This window comes from Delphinus delphis, chromosome 1 (genome assembly GCF_949987515.2).
Source record: "Delphinus delphis chromosome 1, mDelDel1.2, whole genome shotgun sequence".
Classification (NCBI taxonomy): domain Eukaryota; kingdom Metazoa; phylum Chordata; class Mammalia; order Artiodactyla; family Delphinidae; genus Delphinus; species Delphinus delphis.
The window spans coordinates 148,334,529-148,353,047 of NC_082683.1; the positions used below are offsets into that span (position 1 = coordinate 148,334,529).

The window sequence follows — 18,519 nt, forward strand, 5'->3', positions numbered from 1 at the left end:
TTCCAACCCTACCACTGCCTGTCCTGGGTGGAGCTGACCAGATCAATGTTCCATGTGTCAAACAAATAAGAGAAATGTTCCAAAATCTTCTACCATCTTCTTCAAATTATATTCCTTAATAAATTGTGGTTTATATTCGGTTTAACCAAAGATAGGATGGTAGACAAGACTGTCTGGATGAAGAGACAAGATCAACTTATAAAGAGAAATAAATAATAATATAGGGTAACTTTTGATAATTGCCTGGAGGGGTGCCAACGATAAATGCTAAAGAAGTTCAAAGAAAAGAGTAGGTATGGATCAGGAAAGACAGCTTAGATTCTTTGTGGCTGCACAGGGCACAACAAGGAATAACCAGTGAAAGTCACAGTAAGACAAATGTCAGCTAATTAACAATGAGGAAGGAACTTTGGAAGAATTAGCTAATTTCTGTGACTGAAGTAAATCTTACATTTCCCCCCAATACTGTATTGAATGGGTGATTGTGCAAGACAACCGGTGAGTCTACATTTATTTTCCCTTTTTTTTTTTTTTTAAAGGCCCCTGCTGCTCTGAGAATTCCCTGCGACTCCCTTTAGGGTTTCCGGAGTGGTTTTTTTTCTTTCTTTCTTTCTATTTATACCACTGAGGACTGTGGCCACGAGAGGGCAGTAGAGGGAGCTCATCAGAATACTTGGACGTTTTGAGTAAACTCGCCTGTGCCCTAATCGGGAGCAGGGACTGCGCAGATCCTGCGAACTCGCTGGGATCTAGCTTGCAGGCCTGTTTCTCAAAGCCGCGTCCAGAGTCTACGGGGATACTGAGATTCTATAGGACATGGAAGCACTGGTCATAAAGACACCGAGGCATTTCCATTCAGAATCCAGGCACCTCTCACCTTAGGCTATTAAAATAAGTTTTTTTTTACCGCCGCCTCTGATTCCCCTGCCAGATAGGCCCCCTAGGTCTGGATATAGAAAGCTCCCCACTGGTCCCCGCCTCCCCCGCTTGCCAGATGCCCAGGATCCCTCACAGAGCTGGAAGCTTGCGACTCAGAGCAAGGTTCATCTTCGCATTATAAAAATTATAATTAATAACAACAACTTCAAACCTCATTTGACAGCTTGTTGGCTTTTTGAGATTCACAAGCAGAGGAAATTTGCTCGGGTAAATTCTGAGAGCCCCTTCTTAACCTCATCAGCCAAGGCCGGTTCTTCCCCACTCACCCCTCAGATTAAAGACGAAGAGAGAGATGTGCAGGATGTGCGCGGTGACAGGTGATGCTCAGGGAGGGGGAGCCCACGTCCCCACTGACCTCTCCCACTCTGCCGGCGTCCTGAGCTCCCCGCACCGGGGGTTCAGCCGGCCGGGCTCTTCAGGCCTCCACCCAAATCCCCAGGCCCCAGCAGGATTTGCGTTGCCCCCTTTGCCACTTAAGGTGGCGGGTGGGTCCGGGCTGAGCCGCGCACAGGGAGGCGGCGGAGCGGCCTCCCGATGCCCAACCTGATTCTCCTTTGTTGACAGCTGGCGGAGGAGGAAGACCGGGCGGGCGGGGGAGGGGGCAGGGGGCTGGCTGCGGCGCGCTGTGCCAGTGGCGGGCGCGGCCCCAGCCCGGGCGGGAGCGGCCGGCAGGGAGGGGGTTAACGCGCGCGGCCTCTATGATAATGAGCTGCATGGTAATATAGGGAGGCCGGCTCTCAGGGCTCCGCCGCCGCCACCACCGCGGGAGCCGGAGCTGCCGGGCGGAGCGTCCGCGCCAGACTGGAGCGGGAGGGCGGCTGAGCGCAGTTGCTGGGAATTTTTCAGCCGAGAGGGCAGGCGATCCAGAGAGAGACCCCGCGAGCTCGGGAGCGGTGTGGAGCGCGGGCGCCGGAGCGAGCGAAGCGAACCTCGAAATAGATCTGGAGAGCCAGGTTCCCGGAGGAAATGGGACTGTGAATGAACCCGGGAGCAAGAAGGGAAGGAAGCGCCGCGATTGCTGATGTCAGAGGAGCCCGGAAAGTCGCGCTGGAAAAATCTGAAGACAGCCGGGGCTCTGCCGCTTCCCAAGGAGAGACACCGCCAGCCACCCACCCCACGCCCCCTCGGCGCCTCCCGGTTCCCCCAGCGAGCCGGCGTCAGAGCCCGGCAGGGCTGTTACGGGGCGGCGGAGGACGGAGCGGCGCGCGGACAGGAGACCGAGGGGCCACTTCAGGAATACAGATAAGTGGCTGGGGGCTTGACGTGGATTTTAATGAATCTGGACTCCATGTGGATTTGGTCGTTCCCGTGATCGCGAGCTGCTGGCAGCGAGAGGGGCAGCGCGCCGGCCTCGGCAGCCGGCGGCCGAAGCGGCCGGATCGGGGACGGAAGGACAGACCGACGTCTCCGAGCTGGGTAAGCGGCGCCCTCCGCCCCGTCCCCCGAAGCGCGCTCGCCCCGCCGCGGCTCCCCCCGCGCCCTCCTCCGCGGCGTCCCGGCCCCGAACGCCTGGGCTCGGCTGCGGCCGGCGAGTCCCCGCGCGGGGTCGGCCACTTTCGCGGGCCGGAGCGCGGCGCGCGCGCGTGTGCCGGCTGACTCCCTGCCGCCGCCTCCAGCCCAGGCTTCCCCGCCGGAGCCCCGCTTCCCCGCTGGGCTGCTGGCGGGCGGCGCTCCACGGCGCGCTTCCACCGCGCACCTGCCTGCAAGCTGAGGCTCGGGGAGCGCGGGGGCGGCGGGACTGTCCCGAGAGCTGCAGCCCAAAGCGGGCCTCTGAGGCACTGCACCGGCAGGAGGGCCTGGGCCACTGTGGCCGGCGCTCAATTTGGGGACGTTCACTCTGGTGCCGGAGTCCCTGGAGGCCGCTGGCTGTTCCTTCGGAGCAGGGGACTTGGGAATCAAAGGGGAATGCCTCATATGCGCGGCTTCCAGAGGCTCAGGGAACGACACCAAGGCACCGAATGGGATAAGTGCCCCATGCCCCCTTCTGTGCGCCCTCGTGGTGAAGCACCCATAAGCACGATCCCCTGGTCTGAGCCTCAGGAGAGGGTTGGGTGTTGAAGGACGAGCTTATCCAGGGTCCGAGAGGCTCCTTATAAGCCCTTTTAGAATATTTTCTTTCTTGGGCTTCTTCTTGCCCCAACCCACAAGTGATGTAGGGATCTTAGAAAATTCTGGCCCTTTTTATCCATCCCACAGGTAGTCTCTGTAAATATGTTAATCATGGTCTTGATGGCCAAAGAGAGAAAGTCATCCGGAAACTGCCATCCCAGTTCCCTGACGAATGTCCACCTGTGTGGCATGACCTTTGCCCTAGAAGGAGCTACCTACTCAAACTCAGCTCGGAGGGATAGAGATACTGGGGGAGGTGGAAGTAAAAGACTTGGGGTTCAAAGTCAGTTGTCTCTAGAAATGAGAGCCCCATGAAGTGGGCAATGGAAATATGATCAGGTCTCCTGTAGGGTTCTAAGATCCTAGGGTAACAGTGGCAATCCTAGTAGTGGCTATACAAGGGACATAAGACAGGACCAGCTTGAGGCAGTGGCTTGGGGACCCAGTAGCTTGGAGGAAACTACAGAAATTTGGGGAGCCATTCATCCCCTATCCATGAGCACAGTGGACGGGGTTCATGAGCATCAGATCAAGATGAGTATCTGGGCTGGGCAGGGCTGGACGTCCTGGGAGCTGGGAGTCAGATTCAGTTCCCCCGCACACCAGTCCCCACACAATAGCAGGCTCCTGTCCTTCTGGGCTTCTTTCCCAGACCTTGAAACTTCACTCTCCCCTCTGGGCAGGTTTTGGATTCTGGGGCCTTCAACAGAGCGTCAGAGCCCAGGGAAGAGATAGCCCTGGCTGGAGGAATTCAGCTATTCCTAACTGAAACGGACAACTTTTGTGCAGACACCCCAGAACACTCCAGGAGCTGCTAGCAGCCCTCTCTCCTCTGACCTCCTGGCAAGAGGAGAGAAGAATTCATTAATTTCCCCCTCCCCTCATCTAGCACCTTTTGAATTAATTACCTATGATCTCCCCTCCTTGGCCTGCAGGTGGGGTGGGGGGTCAGGTGGGAAGGTAGGGAACCAGGGAAACTGAGAGCAATCTGTCAAGATACCCTAGCGAGTTTGTTTTGCTTTTCCCTTCTTCCACCTGGCATCTCCGCTTACGCCCAACCCTTCCTCATCCCGGAACCTGCCCTCACTGCCAGCATTACCTGAAAGAGTGGTTCCCCTCAGCCCTCTAGCCAACCCTCTTCAGGGACCCGCTGATAAAGGAAGGGCAGTGCAGACTGCCCTCTCCGCTCCCTCACCGTCCCAACAAATTGCATTAGGATGGGGCAAATTGGCTTGCAAAGCAGTTAAATGGAAATGACGTTTGGAGCGCTTGTGCAGTGGATATGCTGCTGCAGAGCAGCAGGGTGCGAGGCGGTGGAGCGCAGGCAGGTCCCCTCTGCCCAGGACCACGAGTCTGCCAAGGGGTTTCCACTTGGCCCTTCTCTTTGACAGGATGTAAGGACCAGGACCGGGGTCCCTCATAGCCTGGAGCAGGCCAGAGGGGAGCTGGTTGGCCTCTCAGCCCCAGTCTAAATGAGTAAATGGTGGTGTCCCATGTCCATCACCCCAAAGCAACCGTGTCATTACAAGGTTGGTAGCCCTGCTTTCACAGCTGCCCTGAATACCTACCCCTGTCCCCAAAGCACCAGGGAACATTCCCTCTCCAACCTTTTGATCATCCAAAGCTGCAGGTGTGATGGAGGTAAAAGTTCACCATCTGTTGTAGTGGAGTCTGTGCTTAACATGAGGTTAAAGAGAAACCCTTCAAAGAACAGCTACTTCTCTACCAGGCCCCTTTCCCATTTCCAAATACTTCTGGTGATTTTGTTCATCTTTATTTCATGGGCATGTTACAAGGAAACACACAAGCAGGATGGGAAACCAGTGACACAGTTAAATACACAAGGCAGCAGCTGGCAGCAGCCTAAACTCACCTGTTCAGGTATCATGAAATATTTATGGCTCTGGAGTTGTCACTGTTTGGGGGTTTTATAGTCTCTATCCTGCCTCCTTTGCTATGGCTGCCTCTCCAAGATAAGGGGTTTGGTGCGGGAGGGGGGGGGGCAGACGATTTCCGTCTCCAGCAGCGACCCCCCCCCCCCCAGCTGTCTCCCTGCATTGCCACACAGCTGTCTCCATACACACAGACTGGGACCCAATATACTCTGTCCATCATGGCACAGCGAGAGGCGAGGAACTCAAGCCAAGCCCCCACCCCACTCCCGTTCTGCTCATAAAGAGACCATAGCATTGTGTTACTACAGTCTGTTAACTACGGATAAGTCAGGATTGTCCACAGGGAAAGTGGCAGAAGCAGGCTTTGAGGTGCCGTAGTTTTACAGCCTGTGCACACACCCCTCCCCCCAGCACTGCCACCCTCACCCAGGGCCAGTCTGTTATCAATTCATTATAAGTGAATATTTCTCCCCTTCACAGATGCTCTGTTCCAACAATAGTGAATGGAACTGATTCCCTTATGGGAAACAGTGTTTTTCACTTAGTTACAAAGATTTCATGCCTGATTAGAGTAAATGAGGGCTGGGGGTGTGTCCCCTCCTTGTCTGGTCATTTCTAAAGGTGAGCCCTGTGGAGACAGAGAAAGGCAGTTCTTCCCGGGGAGGGGACGGGCTGTGTGTGTCAAACAGCTGGTCCTAAGGGCCAGGAGGGATGCATGGTAAGAACAGGACACCCCCTTTCTCCCTGCCTTAGCCCTCAGGCTCTCCAGGGCCCTGTTCCTGGCCTTTGGGCATATGGAACCCCTACTGTTCCATCTGGGATTCAAGGGCAGAAATAGAGGCGAGAAAGTTCTTTGTTGGGGAGCAGTGTCCCTACAGGGCAAGTGTAAAGGGAGAGGAGGGAAGGGATGGGGGAGAGAGGAAAGAAAAGGCCCCAGCAGTGCACAGGCTGCTGCTCCCACAGTTGGTTAACCATTAACCCCTGCCCTGGCCTGGCCCTGTCTCCTGCTTGCATGGAAGGATACTCTCAGAAACCCAGAGGAGCAGCGGGTGATCCCCATGCCCACCTCTCCCTGCCACAGGACATTCGCCATGTCTCCCCTCTCCCCTTCGGCCCCCAGCTCAGTCCTGGCCCCCACTCCCCCTTTTTTCTCCCTCTCCTCTGGCACCGGCATCCTCCTCCCAAACCCTGCCAGCTGTCCCTTCACCCAGGCTTTGCCAGTTGTTTGCCTGACAGCATGCACGTCCCACGGGGAGACAGGCAGACTAGGGAGGAGAGTGGATGGACGGGCTGAGCTGGGCTCACACAGGACTCCAGAGCCAGAGCTCTGAGCTCAGCTTATAGACTGCTTCAAACCTATACATCACCGCACGAGGCCCAAGTTTGCTTGGGGGATGGAGGCGAGGAGGGGCTTTTGGCCAAAGTTCCCTCTTCTCCGGGAATGCCTGATTTCCGCGAGGGTCCCTGCCTTGGCCCTCTGAGATAGGCCATTTTCTCTCCAAGGCCTTGTCAAAGCATTTCCAGCTCCTCCGACCTGGAGCCCTGAACTTCGGGGGAAAAAAAAAAAAAAACCAGCAGACGGACCAGAGATGCGGACCAAGATACAGGAGCGAAGGCATACGTGGCAAGACCCAAGTCAAGATGCAGAAAGTCACAGATAGGCGGAGAGAGGCAAGGTGACAGAAAAGGAAGATAAAGGCGGAAAGGCTGACAGTGTAAATGTGGCGAGAAGAGCTGAGAACAGACATGGAAGCAAGTGGGAAGGAACAGTCCAGGCCTGAGGGGCTCTTCTGGTCTTCCCAGGCCCTAAGGGGAGGCTCCTCTGGGCTGCATTGGGAAGCTGAAGTAGCAGGTTATCTCCACTAGAGGGGACTCGTGAAAACCAGGCTTGGCCCTAAACTGGCTTTTGTGCTTATTTGGGTTTTTTTTTTTTTTTTTTAAGAAGAAAAAAATAGTTAAGATATATTAGAAACTCCCAGCTGTCGCTACGCAGAGACCACAACTGGTAGGGTCCTTTCGCCGGTGGGACCTCTGGGCCCGTCTGGTTGCAGGGGAGCGGGAAAGGCGCCTGCAGCATTAGGAGGTGCGGTCCAGCATGGTGAGCAGCTCAGGGAGAGGCCTGCGTGGCAGGCAGGATGCACCTGGGGGTGGGAGACAGGAGGGGGCAGGCATTCTCAAGAAGTCCTGGCCCGCCGGCTGGCCTGGCCTGCCAGGAGGCTCTTGCCTTTCTTTATCAGCAGTAGAAGTTTTGGCGCATCCCCAAGGTACCTTCATAGGCCTTCCCTTCTCCCAGCTCCCTAAATGCGAATTTGCAAAACACTCTCAGGTGGTGGCAAAAGTGCTCCTGAGGAGACATTTTAAAAGAGACCTTTCAGGAACTGAACGCATGTCAACGCTGTATCACTGATTTAATCTTCGTCTTCATACTCTCTGTGGGAGCCTTTCTCTGAATTATAATTCCCCCTTTCATTTCAGCAGAGGACAATATGGAGAGAACAGAGTCCAGAGGTTTTTCTCATCTGAGGAGATAATAACTGTCTAACAGGGGAAGGGAAAAATCTTGAAGCTTGGGGATGGGCAGTGGGCCAGAAAGGAGCATCTCTTCAGATCTGATATTTAATCATGGCTTCCCTTTGGCTCAAATTTACCTGAGGTCAAAGCGGGAGGGGAGGGAGGAGAGAGCAAAGAAAAAAGAAAAACAAGATAAATGTATCATATTATGAAAGTCTAATCCTGCTTTTCCTTGGCTAAAATTACTTTCGGTATGAGAGATAAAGTGGAGTTGCCCTTGCAAAGTTCAACGTGTCTTTGAGAAGGAAGAGGCGGAGGAATCCTGGGGCTCAGAGTGACTAGCCGATGAATGAACCCCTCTCCTCTGTGACCCCCCAGCACAATTTCTCTCTGAAGCTTTGAGAGTGAAGATGGAGGCCCTGACTAAGGCACCTCCACTGCTTCTCTGCGCTGTCTGGGGAGCTAAACTTTTAGTATTTTTGTATCTACAAGCTTCCCTTCCCACCTTAGTGTCTTGTTTGGGTATGGAGGGATAGAAAAAAGAGGTGTCGAGCAGCTAAACAACTCCTCCGAGTTTAATCTTCATACGTGAATTGTTGCGCTTGTACTGAAAACAGGAATTGCTATCCATTGGGGTTTAATCAAGTAGAAATCCATCACTTATGCAGTGCTAGGAACGTGTAACACTTGGTACCAGGATGAAAAGGTAACAGATCCTACCTTTAAGACCCTTAAGAGCATCCTGGGGGGAGGGAGTATTACGTAAGCCATGTACCTTCACAGAAGTTTAATGTAAGGCAGAATGGAGTTAACAGTATGTCGGGAGTGTCAGAGGAAGTGGAGCTCCGGGAAGCTTTTGCTCTAGTCAACGGAAGGTGTAGGTTTCCAGGAGAGAGGCTCGGGTGTCTGAGAACTTCATAGCTCCCTGTCAAGAATGACTGTCTAACGCTCTCCCATATTCCTCACCCTCTCAGAAGTACCCCTATTTTTTTTTCCTCATCCTCCTCCACGGATTTCAAAATGACACCACTGTAGTTGTTTTCTATTAGTCAACATCCTAGAGCAAGATCTCCATGTAGCACCCTCCCAAGGGGTTTTCACCGTGTATTCTATGTAAATTGCATCCCTTTCCGGTCCCCTGGAGCTGGCCGCATGGACGCCACTGTGCTTCATCAGGAAACGTTATTACTCATCTGTATTCACATTGAAGTGTCTGGAAACCTGCCGTTAGTGCACCACATTTATCTGAAGGAACCCATTAAAGGGAACAAACCTGAGAGAGAAAAAATATTCGGCTTTTCCTCCTCACCATGGCTGAGCAGGAGAACGCCCTCCACGAGCCACCCCAAATTAAATTTGGGGCGGGGGAGACCTGGCACTGGGGTGGACAGAACCAGGGTGCATGCTTGGGCTTAAAGAGGCCTTTGAAACCTTTGAAAGTCTGTGCTTTTTAAGAAGTATGAGTGTGTGTGTGTGTGTGTGTGTGTGTGTGTGTGTATTTCTGAAGAGAAGGAGTTTGTGATCCGCCCCCCGCAAACGTAAAGAACCACTAGACTCTAGTCTCCAGGGCCTTTTCCTAGCCTCAGTTTCTGCTTTCTGTTCTGGTGGTAGAATGAGGGCTTTGGGTGAGGAACTGTAACCCCAGTGCCTTCCCCATGTCCCCAAGTGGTAGATGACTGACTCTTAGAGTAGACAAGAGAAATCCAGGGACAAAATGGCTCAGAATGTCAGGGAACCCAGGTGTCATAATTGCTCTGCAAATATGGACAGGTCATGGCACTTTTCTGAGCAGGAGGCAGGGCAGAGGACTCCTCCCTGTAAGGGATGGAGGGTGGAAGGTTCAGGAGGAGAGGAAGAGGTGGGTGAGAAAGCCCTGCCTGCCCTGTAGAGGCAGGAGGACCAGCGGGCAGACAGAAGGGACAAGAGGGGATGTTGCCGCTTTGAAGTGGTTTCCTGCTTCATAAAAGCGAAAGGCCTCAGCTGGGCTGGGTAAATATTACGTTGGCCTCTGACCTCCCACCTCCCCAGATTGTTCCCCCAGCGTCCCATTTTTTTTCTCCTGAGCTACAAACATACCTGAGGGAGAAGAGCCTGTTCTCTGAACTTGGGTGTTCTCAGCGGGAGCCCTGGCCAAAGCCAGACAGGAGGACAAGGCTCCTCCCCTGTGCCCAGACCTGAGAGCCTTGTGGGTCAGCCAGCGCTGCCAGGTCTGGGTCCCTGCTCCACGCTGGTGGGTGGTGATGTTTTCCAGGAGAGAGGCGGTCAGTCCCCTGACAAGACTAGCCCTCTACCCTCACTTCAGCGGCCCAGACCTTGCTGGCAAGTCCCTTGATTCTCTGTGAAATTAAAACTGACACCACTAGGGTTTTTTCTGCTAGGCAAACACCCCCTGAAGTTTATCCGGAAATTAACAAAATTCAAGTCTAATGCCCCCCTCCGAGTGACCCCCCAGGGTGTGAAGCCCTTCAGGTTCTGGGCCCAAGAACCCAGCTGTGAGAGACTTAGAGAAAACCATCTGAACCACTTGTGAAGCTGGGAAGTCACGCCCGGCACCCTCCCGCAGGAGGCTTAGTCCAGCCAGGAGGGGTCAGAACAGATGGTCAGGAAGAGTCTGGCGTCAGGTTAAGGTCCTAATGCATGGGAACAAAGGGCCTTCCTTCACACTTGTAGCTCTTCCCTCTTCCTAAAAGCTTTCTCACCTGTTGAACAGTGTTCACCCTCCATTTGCTCCTGGGCCCGGGAAGGAGATAAGAGGGAGACAGAAGACACTCAGGGAGAACTGCTGCCTGCCCCGCACCAGCACCTCAGTTTCTTCATCTGTACAATGGGAATGAATGCTTTCCGTGACTCCCCAAGCGCCCTCAGTTGCCCTTGTTTCTGAAGCCGTGCATGGGAAGATAGTGTTTGGGCATTTGGAAAAATGACAATTGTTGCAAATGTGTAAAATTATTCTAAAATTTAGAGCAGGAGTACAGCCAAGCTAGGGGTGTTTTTCTCCTCTCTCTCTCTCTGTCTCTGAATTTGTTTGGAATTTTCTGAGAAAAAATAAGATTTTTATTTAAAGAAAATCTGTGTGCTAAAGGTTTTGATATGTAAAAATAGATGAAGGGCTAAAGATTCAGTGAAGACTGGAAACTGAGAGGAAAACCAATGGTGATCCTGGCACTGGGGCCACATGCATGGTTTGGGGTTAGCACTAACCAGTGGGGCTGGAGTTTGAATTCTGAATTTGCTACCCTTGGGGCTTTGATGCCTTCAAGTCTAAGAGGAGAGATGAATGATACTGTCACAGAACTGGTAAGCTGGCATTTTTCTGGGAGTCAGCCTCCCATGGCAGGGCAAGGGGCGGAGCTGACGGACCCCTAGCTGCCTGCCTGCAAACAAGCTTACATCTCTCTGCAGAGAGAGCTCCTAGGAGTATGGATATGAATGGGATGGACACAGCACGAAAAGCATCAGCAGGAACTGGGGCCAGAGCCCCAGCTGGACCCTGGAGCTCAGGGATTAGATCCTTGGCCAGCGCTGACCCCTGGGCAGAACATAGCAAGATGTCTGGGGAGAAGCATCAGCTATCTTGTGCTAGCCCAAGAAACTCCCCCAGGCCTTCCCTGCTGCAGCACAGAGCCTTGCCCTTGTTGGAAGCACAGAGCATGGGAAGGGGGCAATGAGAGGAGGGGAGCCCTGTGCCTTAGACAGCACTGTCCAAGAGCCAGCGGTGGAAAATGAGTGTGACAAGATGCCTTGAGTTTCTTTTCTAGAATATTATGAAGAAAACAGTTTGAATTACAAAAGAATGGGTGTTATATGTAGAATACTTGAGAAATGTTTCTGAGGATTTGATAACAGCTTTACCCAGCCCCACATCATAGATGCGGCAGCCGAGTCCAGCCTGGGAGAGTAGACTGCCCTGCGTCACACAGTGAGTGGCCAGTCATGGTGTCCACCTGTGAGGAGGTCTGTTTGCCCCGGCCTGGCCCAGCACACTCTCTCCACGTGCCCATGTGGCCACCTTCTCTTTCCATTCTCTCATTCCCCAACCCTGTGCTCAGCGCCGTCGCCATCTCTCTCCCTTGGGTTTGAGCGGGCGTCCCCAAGAAGTGACCTCTCCCCTGCTCTGCCAGTCCGCCGGCCCTAGGACACCCCCATCCCTCTCTGTGGCGCTGGGCAGTGTGTAGAAAGGCCCCCCTGCCTTAAGTAGCTCCAGCCAGCTTTCCTCCATCCACCGCAGGCCTTGCTCTTTTCAGAGTCAATGGCCCTGGCAAAGCCCAGCCACCCCTCCCTCCCCAGAGGCAGCGTGGGTACTGCTTGTGTGGCGGTCTCTATAGGCTCTGCATTCACAAGTTGAAGAGGGTGAGACAATGACCCGAGCAGCCGCCTGCAGACTGTGCTGGCTGGGAGGCTGCCAGAGCGGGAGGTGGGAGCCTGGGCCGGCCAGGGTTTGCCTACCACGCACCTGTGAGCTTTCTCAGGCAGCCGTGGCTGACCCAGAGGAGATGCGAGGAGGAATTGGGATCCAGAGGACCTGGTCCAGGCCACCTGATTGGCTTCTACCACAAGCCCCCAGCCTCCTTGGCCAAGGTTTCCGCCAGCTGTGTAGTCACTACAGGCCTGGAGGAAATAGCAGGGCCCTGGCTCCTGAGGGCCATTTGTGGCCTGAGGACAGGAAGAGGCAGGACACTTGTTCAGGTAGAGACAAAGAGGCCGCTTCACCAGGAGCCTGCCCAGGCAGAAGAAAGGTACTGTTCACTACTTGCAAGGAGATTGGCGTTGGCATAACATGATTTACTTTGCACACATGTTTGTTGAATATCTACTATGTGGCAAGTATTATGGGAGGGAGGCCAGTGGCTATCGTGGCTCTTGAGAACCTTCCAGTGTGGCAAGGGGAAAAGGGAATACACACCAATAATGGTCATGAAAGTTAAGTGTTGCAGGAGCCCAGGAGAGAGAGATGAACCAGAGCCATGCAACCCAGAAGGGGCCGTCTAGGGAGGGAATGGGCTCTACATCATTTGGGGAATTCAAGCAGAGACTGGAAGATGATGACCAGGTCTCAAGAAGGGATTCCCGTGTGGAAGGTATAAGAGGGATGGCTGAGGTCCCCACCCACGTCCCAGTCCTCTAACCTTGAGTCTTTCTTTTTGCTGCTCAGTGAATTCAGTGGAGGAAAAGGCTCTTTTGAGAAGTGAGGATGAGTGTCAGGTCCGTGAGAATGACCCACAGCTGCAGGCCTAAATTCCACAGTAAACAGAGCTGGTTCTCACACCTTCATCCCCGTGACTCCCCTCGGAGCGGGGTGCCAGGAAGGCTGGGCTGGGATAAGCCCTGGCCTCCCCTGGAGCCAGAATTGTCCTAATCGTGTTAAAATGAGCTCTCGGTCTACAAGCAGCGGCAGACCCGCGTGCGCTGAGACTTGGTCAGCTCTCTGCCTGCAAAGCTCTAACTTCTAATCATTGTCATAAACAGGACGGAAGCAGCTGCTCACTCCAGTCTATTATCAGCTTGGTTGGAGACAGAGAAATTTAAATGGCAGTGAGATGCTTAGCAGAGCAACGAAAAGTCGGTGTTAAAAATAAAGAAAGCGAGACAGCTTGTTTCATCGAAATAGAAGGGTTATTAAACAGCCCTAAATTAATCAGTGATCTGCCAGGGTTGGGAATCAGAGCGCCGCAGAGCCAGGGTAGAGAGCTGGGAGAAGATGGGGGACAGCAAGTTAGAGGCAGGTAGGAGCTGCCTGCGATCTCAGGCCAAGCTGCAGGGATTGTGGAAGCAAGGTCTTCAGAAGGGGAGTCGGCAAATAGTTTTCTGCGCCACTGATAAGAGCAGGTTGGGTGGGGAGGGGATGTTGGTAGGCCAGCCTCTCCCCCTACAAAGCCCTGCTTCTGATTTCTTTCCATCTGCCACCACCCATGCCAGCCCTTGGGCCATCTCCAGTCCTCAGCTCCTCCCCAGGGCTGGGCAGGAGCTAAGTGGCATTCGGTGGAGGGCCACAAGCTCCCAGCCTGTCTTCTTCCTCTCTCGCAGGGTGTCCCCAAGAACTCAAGCCTGAGTTGAGCTCCTTGCACTGCACTCCCGTTCTGAAAGAGTGGGGACAGTATATCCCAAGTATGGCCAGAGCCTGGCTTGCCTGCAGGGAGGCTGATCTCTGGAGTCAGGGGTCTGTCCTTGGTGATATCACTTGGACTCCAGCCAGAAGGGCAGCAGGGAGACAGGTGTAACTCCAGGAGCCCCAAGTCCAAAGGCCCACTTCCACATCAGGTACCTTCTCCAAAATATTTCACCTCAGGTCTACCTAAGTCTCACCGGTGAAGTGGTGATGCTGACCTGTTCTCTCTCTCACAGGCTTGCATATGGGGGTACATTAATGGGATAACATACATGAAATTCTTAGTCAACTATAAGATCGCTGCACAAATGCTAGTTTATACTACAGCGGGGTCCCTTGGAGACTCAGGACAAAACATCAAAAAGACTTCCCAGAGGGCGTGACAGAGGTCTGGGGGAAGCGGACTTGCTGGTACCTGGGCGGAGCCACGGGAGGGGAGACCGGCCAAGCACGTCCCTGAGCACTTGTGCTCCCGCCAGGCTGGGCAGCAAGTTGGATCTTGAATCAATCACTCCAGGAGCATTTTCTCTGCTCTTTGACCTCAACATTCTTTCTCCTCCCGCCTCCCAGCCTCCTGCTTCCCTCCTGGCTGTTTACCCTTTTCCAGGCTCCTCTCTCACACTCCATTCATCATAGGGGGCCAGATCCTCACTCGAAAAGTCTCTCATCTCCCGCCCAGGTGGCCGCACGCTACATTGGTCTGCGTCTCCCCCTCTCCCCCCCAGCACATTCTTCTCCTGGGGTCAGCTTCCCCGATAATTGTGCCCTCCGCTTCTCCCGCAAGGGCCTGAAAAGTCTCTTCTTGCCTCCCTGCTCACCCAGGTGCTAAGGGTCCTTCAGGCCGATGCACTACATTTTGGCACAGACAAGCCCCATAAGTGGACACACCTCTGCCCAGAGTGCCCGCCGCCCCAAAGTCTCCATGTGTCTCTCTTAACCAGCGCCACCCGCAGTTCCCTTGCTCCGTTGAGTGTGTGCGAGTGTGAATGTGCCTGTTACTTAAGAGAGGCTGCTTGACAGCTCAGGATCTTTTCTGCAAAAGCTCAGAGTCTCAGACAAAGGGAGAAAAATAATAGAAACTGAAGGTGGGAAGGTACAGGGTGGGGACACAGCCTGCTTAAGAAGCTTCCTTATAAAAAGGAGTTACAGCTTTTTATTCGAAGGGAGGCTGTTGATTCAGAAAAACCCCAGAAAGGGACTTCCGTGGTGGTGCAGTGGTTAAGAATCTGCCTGCCAGTGCAGGGGACACAGGTTCAATCCCTGGTCTGGGAAGATCCCACGTGCCATGGAGCAACTAAGCCCGTGCACCACAGCTACAGAGCCTGCGCTCTAGAGCCCATGAGCCACAACTACAGAGCCCACGTGCCACAACTACGGAAGCCCACGCGCCTAGAGCCCATGCTCCACAACAAGAGAAGCCACCGCAATGAGAAGCCCGCGCACCACAACCAAGAGTAGCCCCCACTCGCCGCAACTAGAGAAAGCCCACGTGCAGCATTGAAGACCCAACGCAACCAAAAAATTAATTAATTAATTAATTAAAAAGAAAAGCCCCAGAAAGAAGGAGAGGTAGGGAAGATAGCAGAGAGGAATTTCATCTGACGTGCTGACCAAACCCAGAGGAAGAGCCCCCCAAAATGTGGAGCTCAGCCCGTACGAACAGTTCTCAGCATCTCCTCGTCCTACGGGCCAGCTTTTCTCTCTTCTCCTTTCCTTCCTCTTTCCTTCCAGGGGCACCTGGATAAATCACCCAGAGTGACAGAAGTGGCCTTAAATCACTCTCAGGGCCCTGAGAGGAGGGGGTGTGCCCTGGGTAGCATGGGGCCCCGGGGGACTGGAGGAATGGCTGCTTGGAACCAGCAGCACCCAGTTTCTCCCCAGAAGCCTGGGTCTGGGGAGCTGGGAGTTGGGTCCCCAAGCTCCATGCACAAGAACCACCCCGTCACCTGGCTGACGCCACCATCCAGGGCAGACACTGTTGCCAAGGAGATGATGCCCTTGTACAGTGTTTCTCCAAAAACAGAAATAAGAGTAACTGGTGTTTATTCAAAACTGTGGCATTTACAAAACACTTTCACATCTCTTTTCTCATCAGTTCTCACCACAACCCTGTGCGGTGGCCTTTTACAGTTGAGGAAACTAAGACTCCAAAAGGTTAAATAACATGTTCAAGGTCAGGGAACTAGTAAGTGGTAGAGCAAGACTTGCGCCCAGGTCTGCCTCCGAAGCCTCTGCATCCGCTGCCCGGCAACATGTGTCACAGCGATTTGACCTCCTCATAGGACAGCCCTGCTCCGAAACCTTCCTGGAGGGATCTCACCCCACCCACTCTGCTTTTGATCACTTTATGTTGTCCATTTATGATTACGTGCTTTTCATGTGATCGATGATAGCGTATGCTTCACGGCTTCTTGCCAAGACATTTCCTGCACCAACCCTGTTTGCATGGGGCATTCTTCAAAGGAGAGCTGGCATCTCCTCACTCTTCTCCATCCTTCTCCCCACCTTATCCACCTAGCCAATGACATTTGCTCTTCACCCAGTGGGCTCAAGACGAACAACACAGCCAGGATCCTTCCCAAATGGTTCACTCCCTTCTTCACTACCTCCCAAAGATCAGTTATGACAAATCATTGAGCCAAGTGTATTTCAGCCATGGCTTAGAGCAGCCTAGCAGGTGAGAAAAACATATGAGCATCCCCCCTTCCCTCTCCCCTGCTCTCCATGATTCAGACTGAGTGCAGTACTGAGTAAAAGGCATCATGCTACCCCTGTACAGGATGCCAAAGATGCCCTCAAAGAGCCTCTACTGCAATGGGAAGATAGGATAGTCACATGAAAAAGAGAGCCTACACTACCATGCAATCAATGTGTGCTAGAAATAGCAATTTTTGACTTTGGAGGAAAGACAGGGGTTGGGGACAGGGAGCGCCTAGAGGCTTCCTGAGGTTTTGAAGAATGGACAGGGTTTAGACAGGCAAAGAAGAAAGTGGAGATGGGCATTCCAGGGAGAGGGGACCACGGAGATAAAACCGTGTGAGGTGTTTCGGGGACTCGGCAAATGAACCAGTTTGTTAGGAGTGGGGTCACCCGGGAAGAGGTAGGAAGGGAGACCAGAGAAAGACAGAAGAGCCAGCTTGGGAGGACTTGAACTTGGGCACTGAGCAGTCCCGAGTCTGTCTGGGCAACAGCAGGGAGCCAAGGAAGGTGTTTTCTAGGTGGATACCATACTTTGGCCCTATACCTGGCAAAGTTAGTCAAAGGTAGTCCTCTGACACACAGGAAATGAAGCAGTACGAGGCACACCTTGCAGGAAATCTATGGCTGCATCTTAGAGGCCAATGGCCTTCACTGGGGTCCATCACAGTGGCAGACCTGGATGGTGACTGTGACTGTCTTACATGCACATTTTCAGGGAGGCAACACCAGGCTTGCTAGTAAAGAGGACCACTCTTTTGAACTTGGGGGAATCCCAACTTCTGGAAACAGCGTTAAAAAATGCACCTTGATCTGGCACTAATGGCTGCTCTCCCTGACACAAGGACAAGGCAGCAGCAATGGGGAGTGCCCCTTGTCCCTAGAGCCTTTCAGTGGCTGCCATGGGGCAGAAAGCATGAGGGTCTGCAAGAGAAACAGGAAGTGCTCTCACCTGGGGACTGCTGGGGGCTGTTAAAATTCTTCTTCAAGAGGAGAAAGATAGGACAGCTTCCTGGAAAGTAAGTGGCGTTTAGGGCCATTCCACAGCCTGAGAGCTGGGATAAATGTCTAGGGCTTTGTTTTTTTACTCCCCCCTCCTTTTTCTTCCTCCCTCTTCCCCCCCACTGGTGAGAATTGGAGCTGTGTCACTATTCTTTGAAAACATTGCAGTTAATGACAGCATAATATGCCGTTATTTGGAGTAACTGTAATTTATTTAACCCCTTAGTTGGGTACGTTCTACCCTGTTTCCTGCTCTCCTGCCCCATTTCTATCTCAAAGTCCTTAGCTCTTCCTTGTACAGTAAGCATTGGGTGAGAAGGCAGGAGAGATACTTCCAGGCTCCTCGGAAAGATCATGTGGAATTCCCCTGAAAGGTGACTGCCAGCCAGCAAACCTCTTGCCACAAAACACCCATGGACTCCACCTTGTAATGGATAACTCAGCCCTGGCCACCTCCATCCTCAGCCCTGCTTCTTTACCAAAATAAAATGGGAGCCTCAAGTCTTGACTTTAAAGTAAAGTACTTGCCAAGTCTTACTTAAAGTTCTCATGAGTCTTCCCAGATTAGGGGCAAGAGGGTTTGGTTGAAAAATAAATTCTAAATATCTAGGTGATGTGGAAGAGTGGAGAAAGCATGGGTGTCAGAAAGTTCTGCTTCCTAGCAGAATGATGCTAGTTACTCAACCTCCCTGAGATTCCATTTTTTCATCTGTGAAATGGGGAGAATAATACCCATCTTGCGGAATAATCACAAAATTACCCGTTGCGTATGCAAAGAATCTAGCAGTGTACCATATAGCAGGTGGTTAATAATTAATAATAATGATAGCTGCTCCTTTTTATTATTTTTGTCGTGGAACACAAATGGAAATTGCTATCATTATGCTATTCGTGACCCTTCTGGTATGAGGAGTTCTAACGTAAATTTGGACTTGATTTAGCAATGCTAGATCCCCACTTTTATTCCTTTGCCAGACTTTGGAAGGAGCCTGAAAACTCCCCTTCCTGTCCTTTAATCCCATAATGCCTACCAGCAGAGCAACCCCATCACGAGGATGGTATGCGTATGGTCTGGCTACAGTCAGGGGACAAGTGGGGTCACCTTTCTAGGGGCCCCATAGTGCAGAGGGCAGGCGCGCCCCCAGTGCCCACAGCTTGGAGCCTCAGAGCCCTGCTAAGTCGCAGAAATTCTTTCTGCCCCAGGGGTGAGGTAGTCATGGCAAGGCTGGGCTGCACCATCCCCTAGAGGGGGTTGAAGAG

The 18,519-nt window shown here is 52.9% G+C and overlaps 1 protein-coding gene across 1 annotated transcript in view; it reads left to right on the forward strand.

Moving 5' to 3' along the window:
• The first annotated feature begins 1,626 nt into the window (after positions 1-1,626).
• Positions 1,627-18,519, forward strand: part of PLXNA2 (plexin A2) — a 216,884-nt gene continuing 199,991 nt past the window's right edge. The window contains exon 1 of the mRNA XM_059995382.1: positions 1,627-2,355. The gene's annotated coding sequence lies outside the window, so the exon portion shown is untranslated. The remainder of the gene's footprint in view (positions 2,356-18,519) is intronic.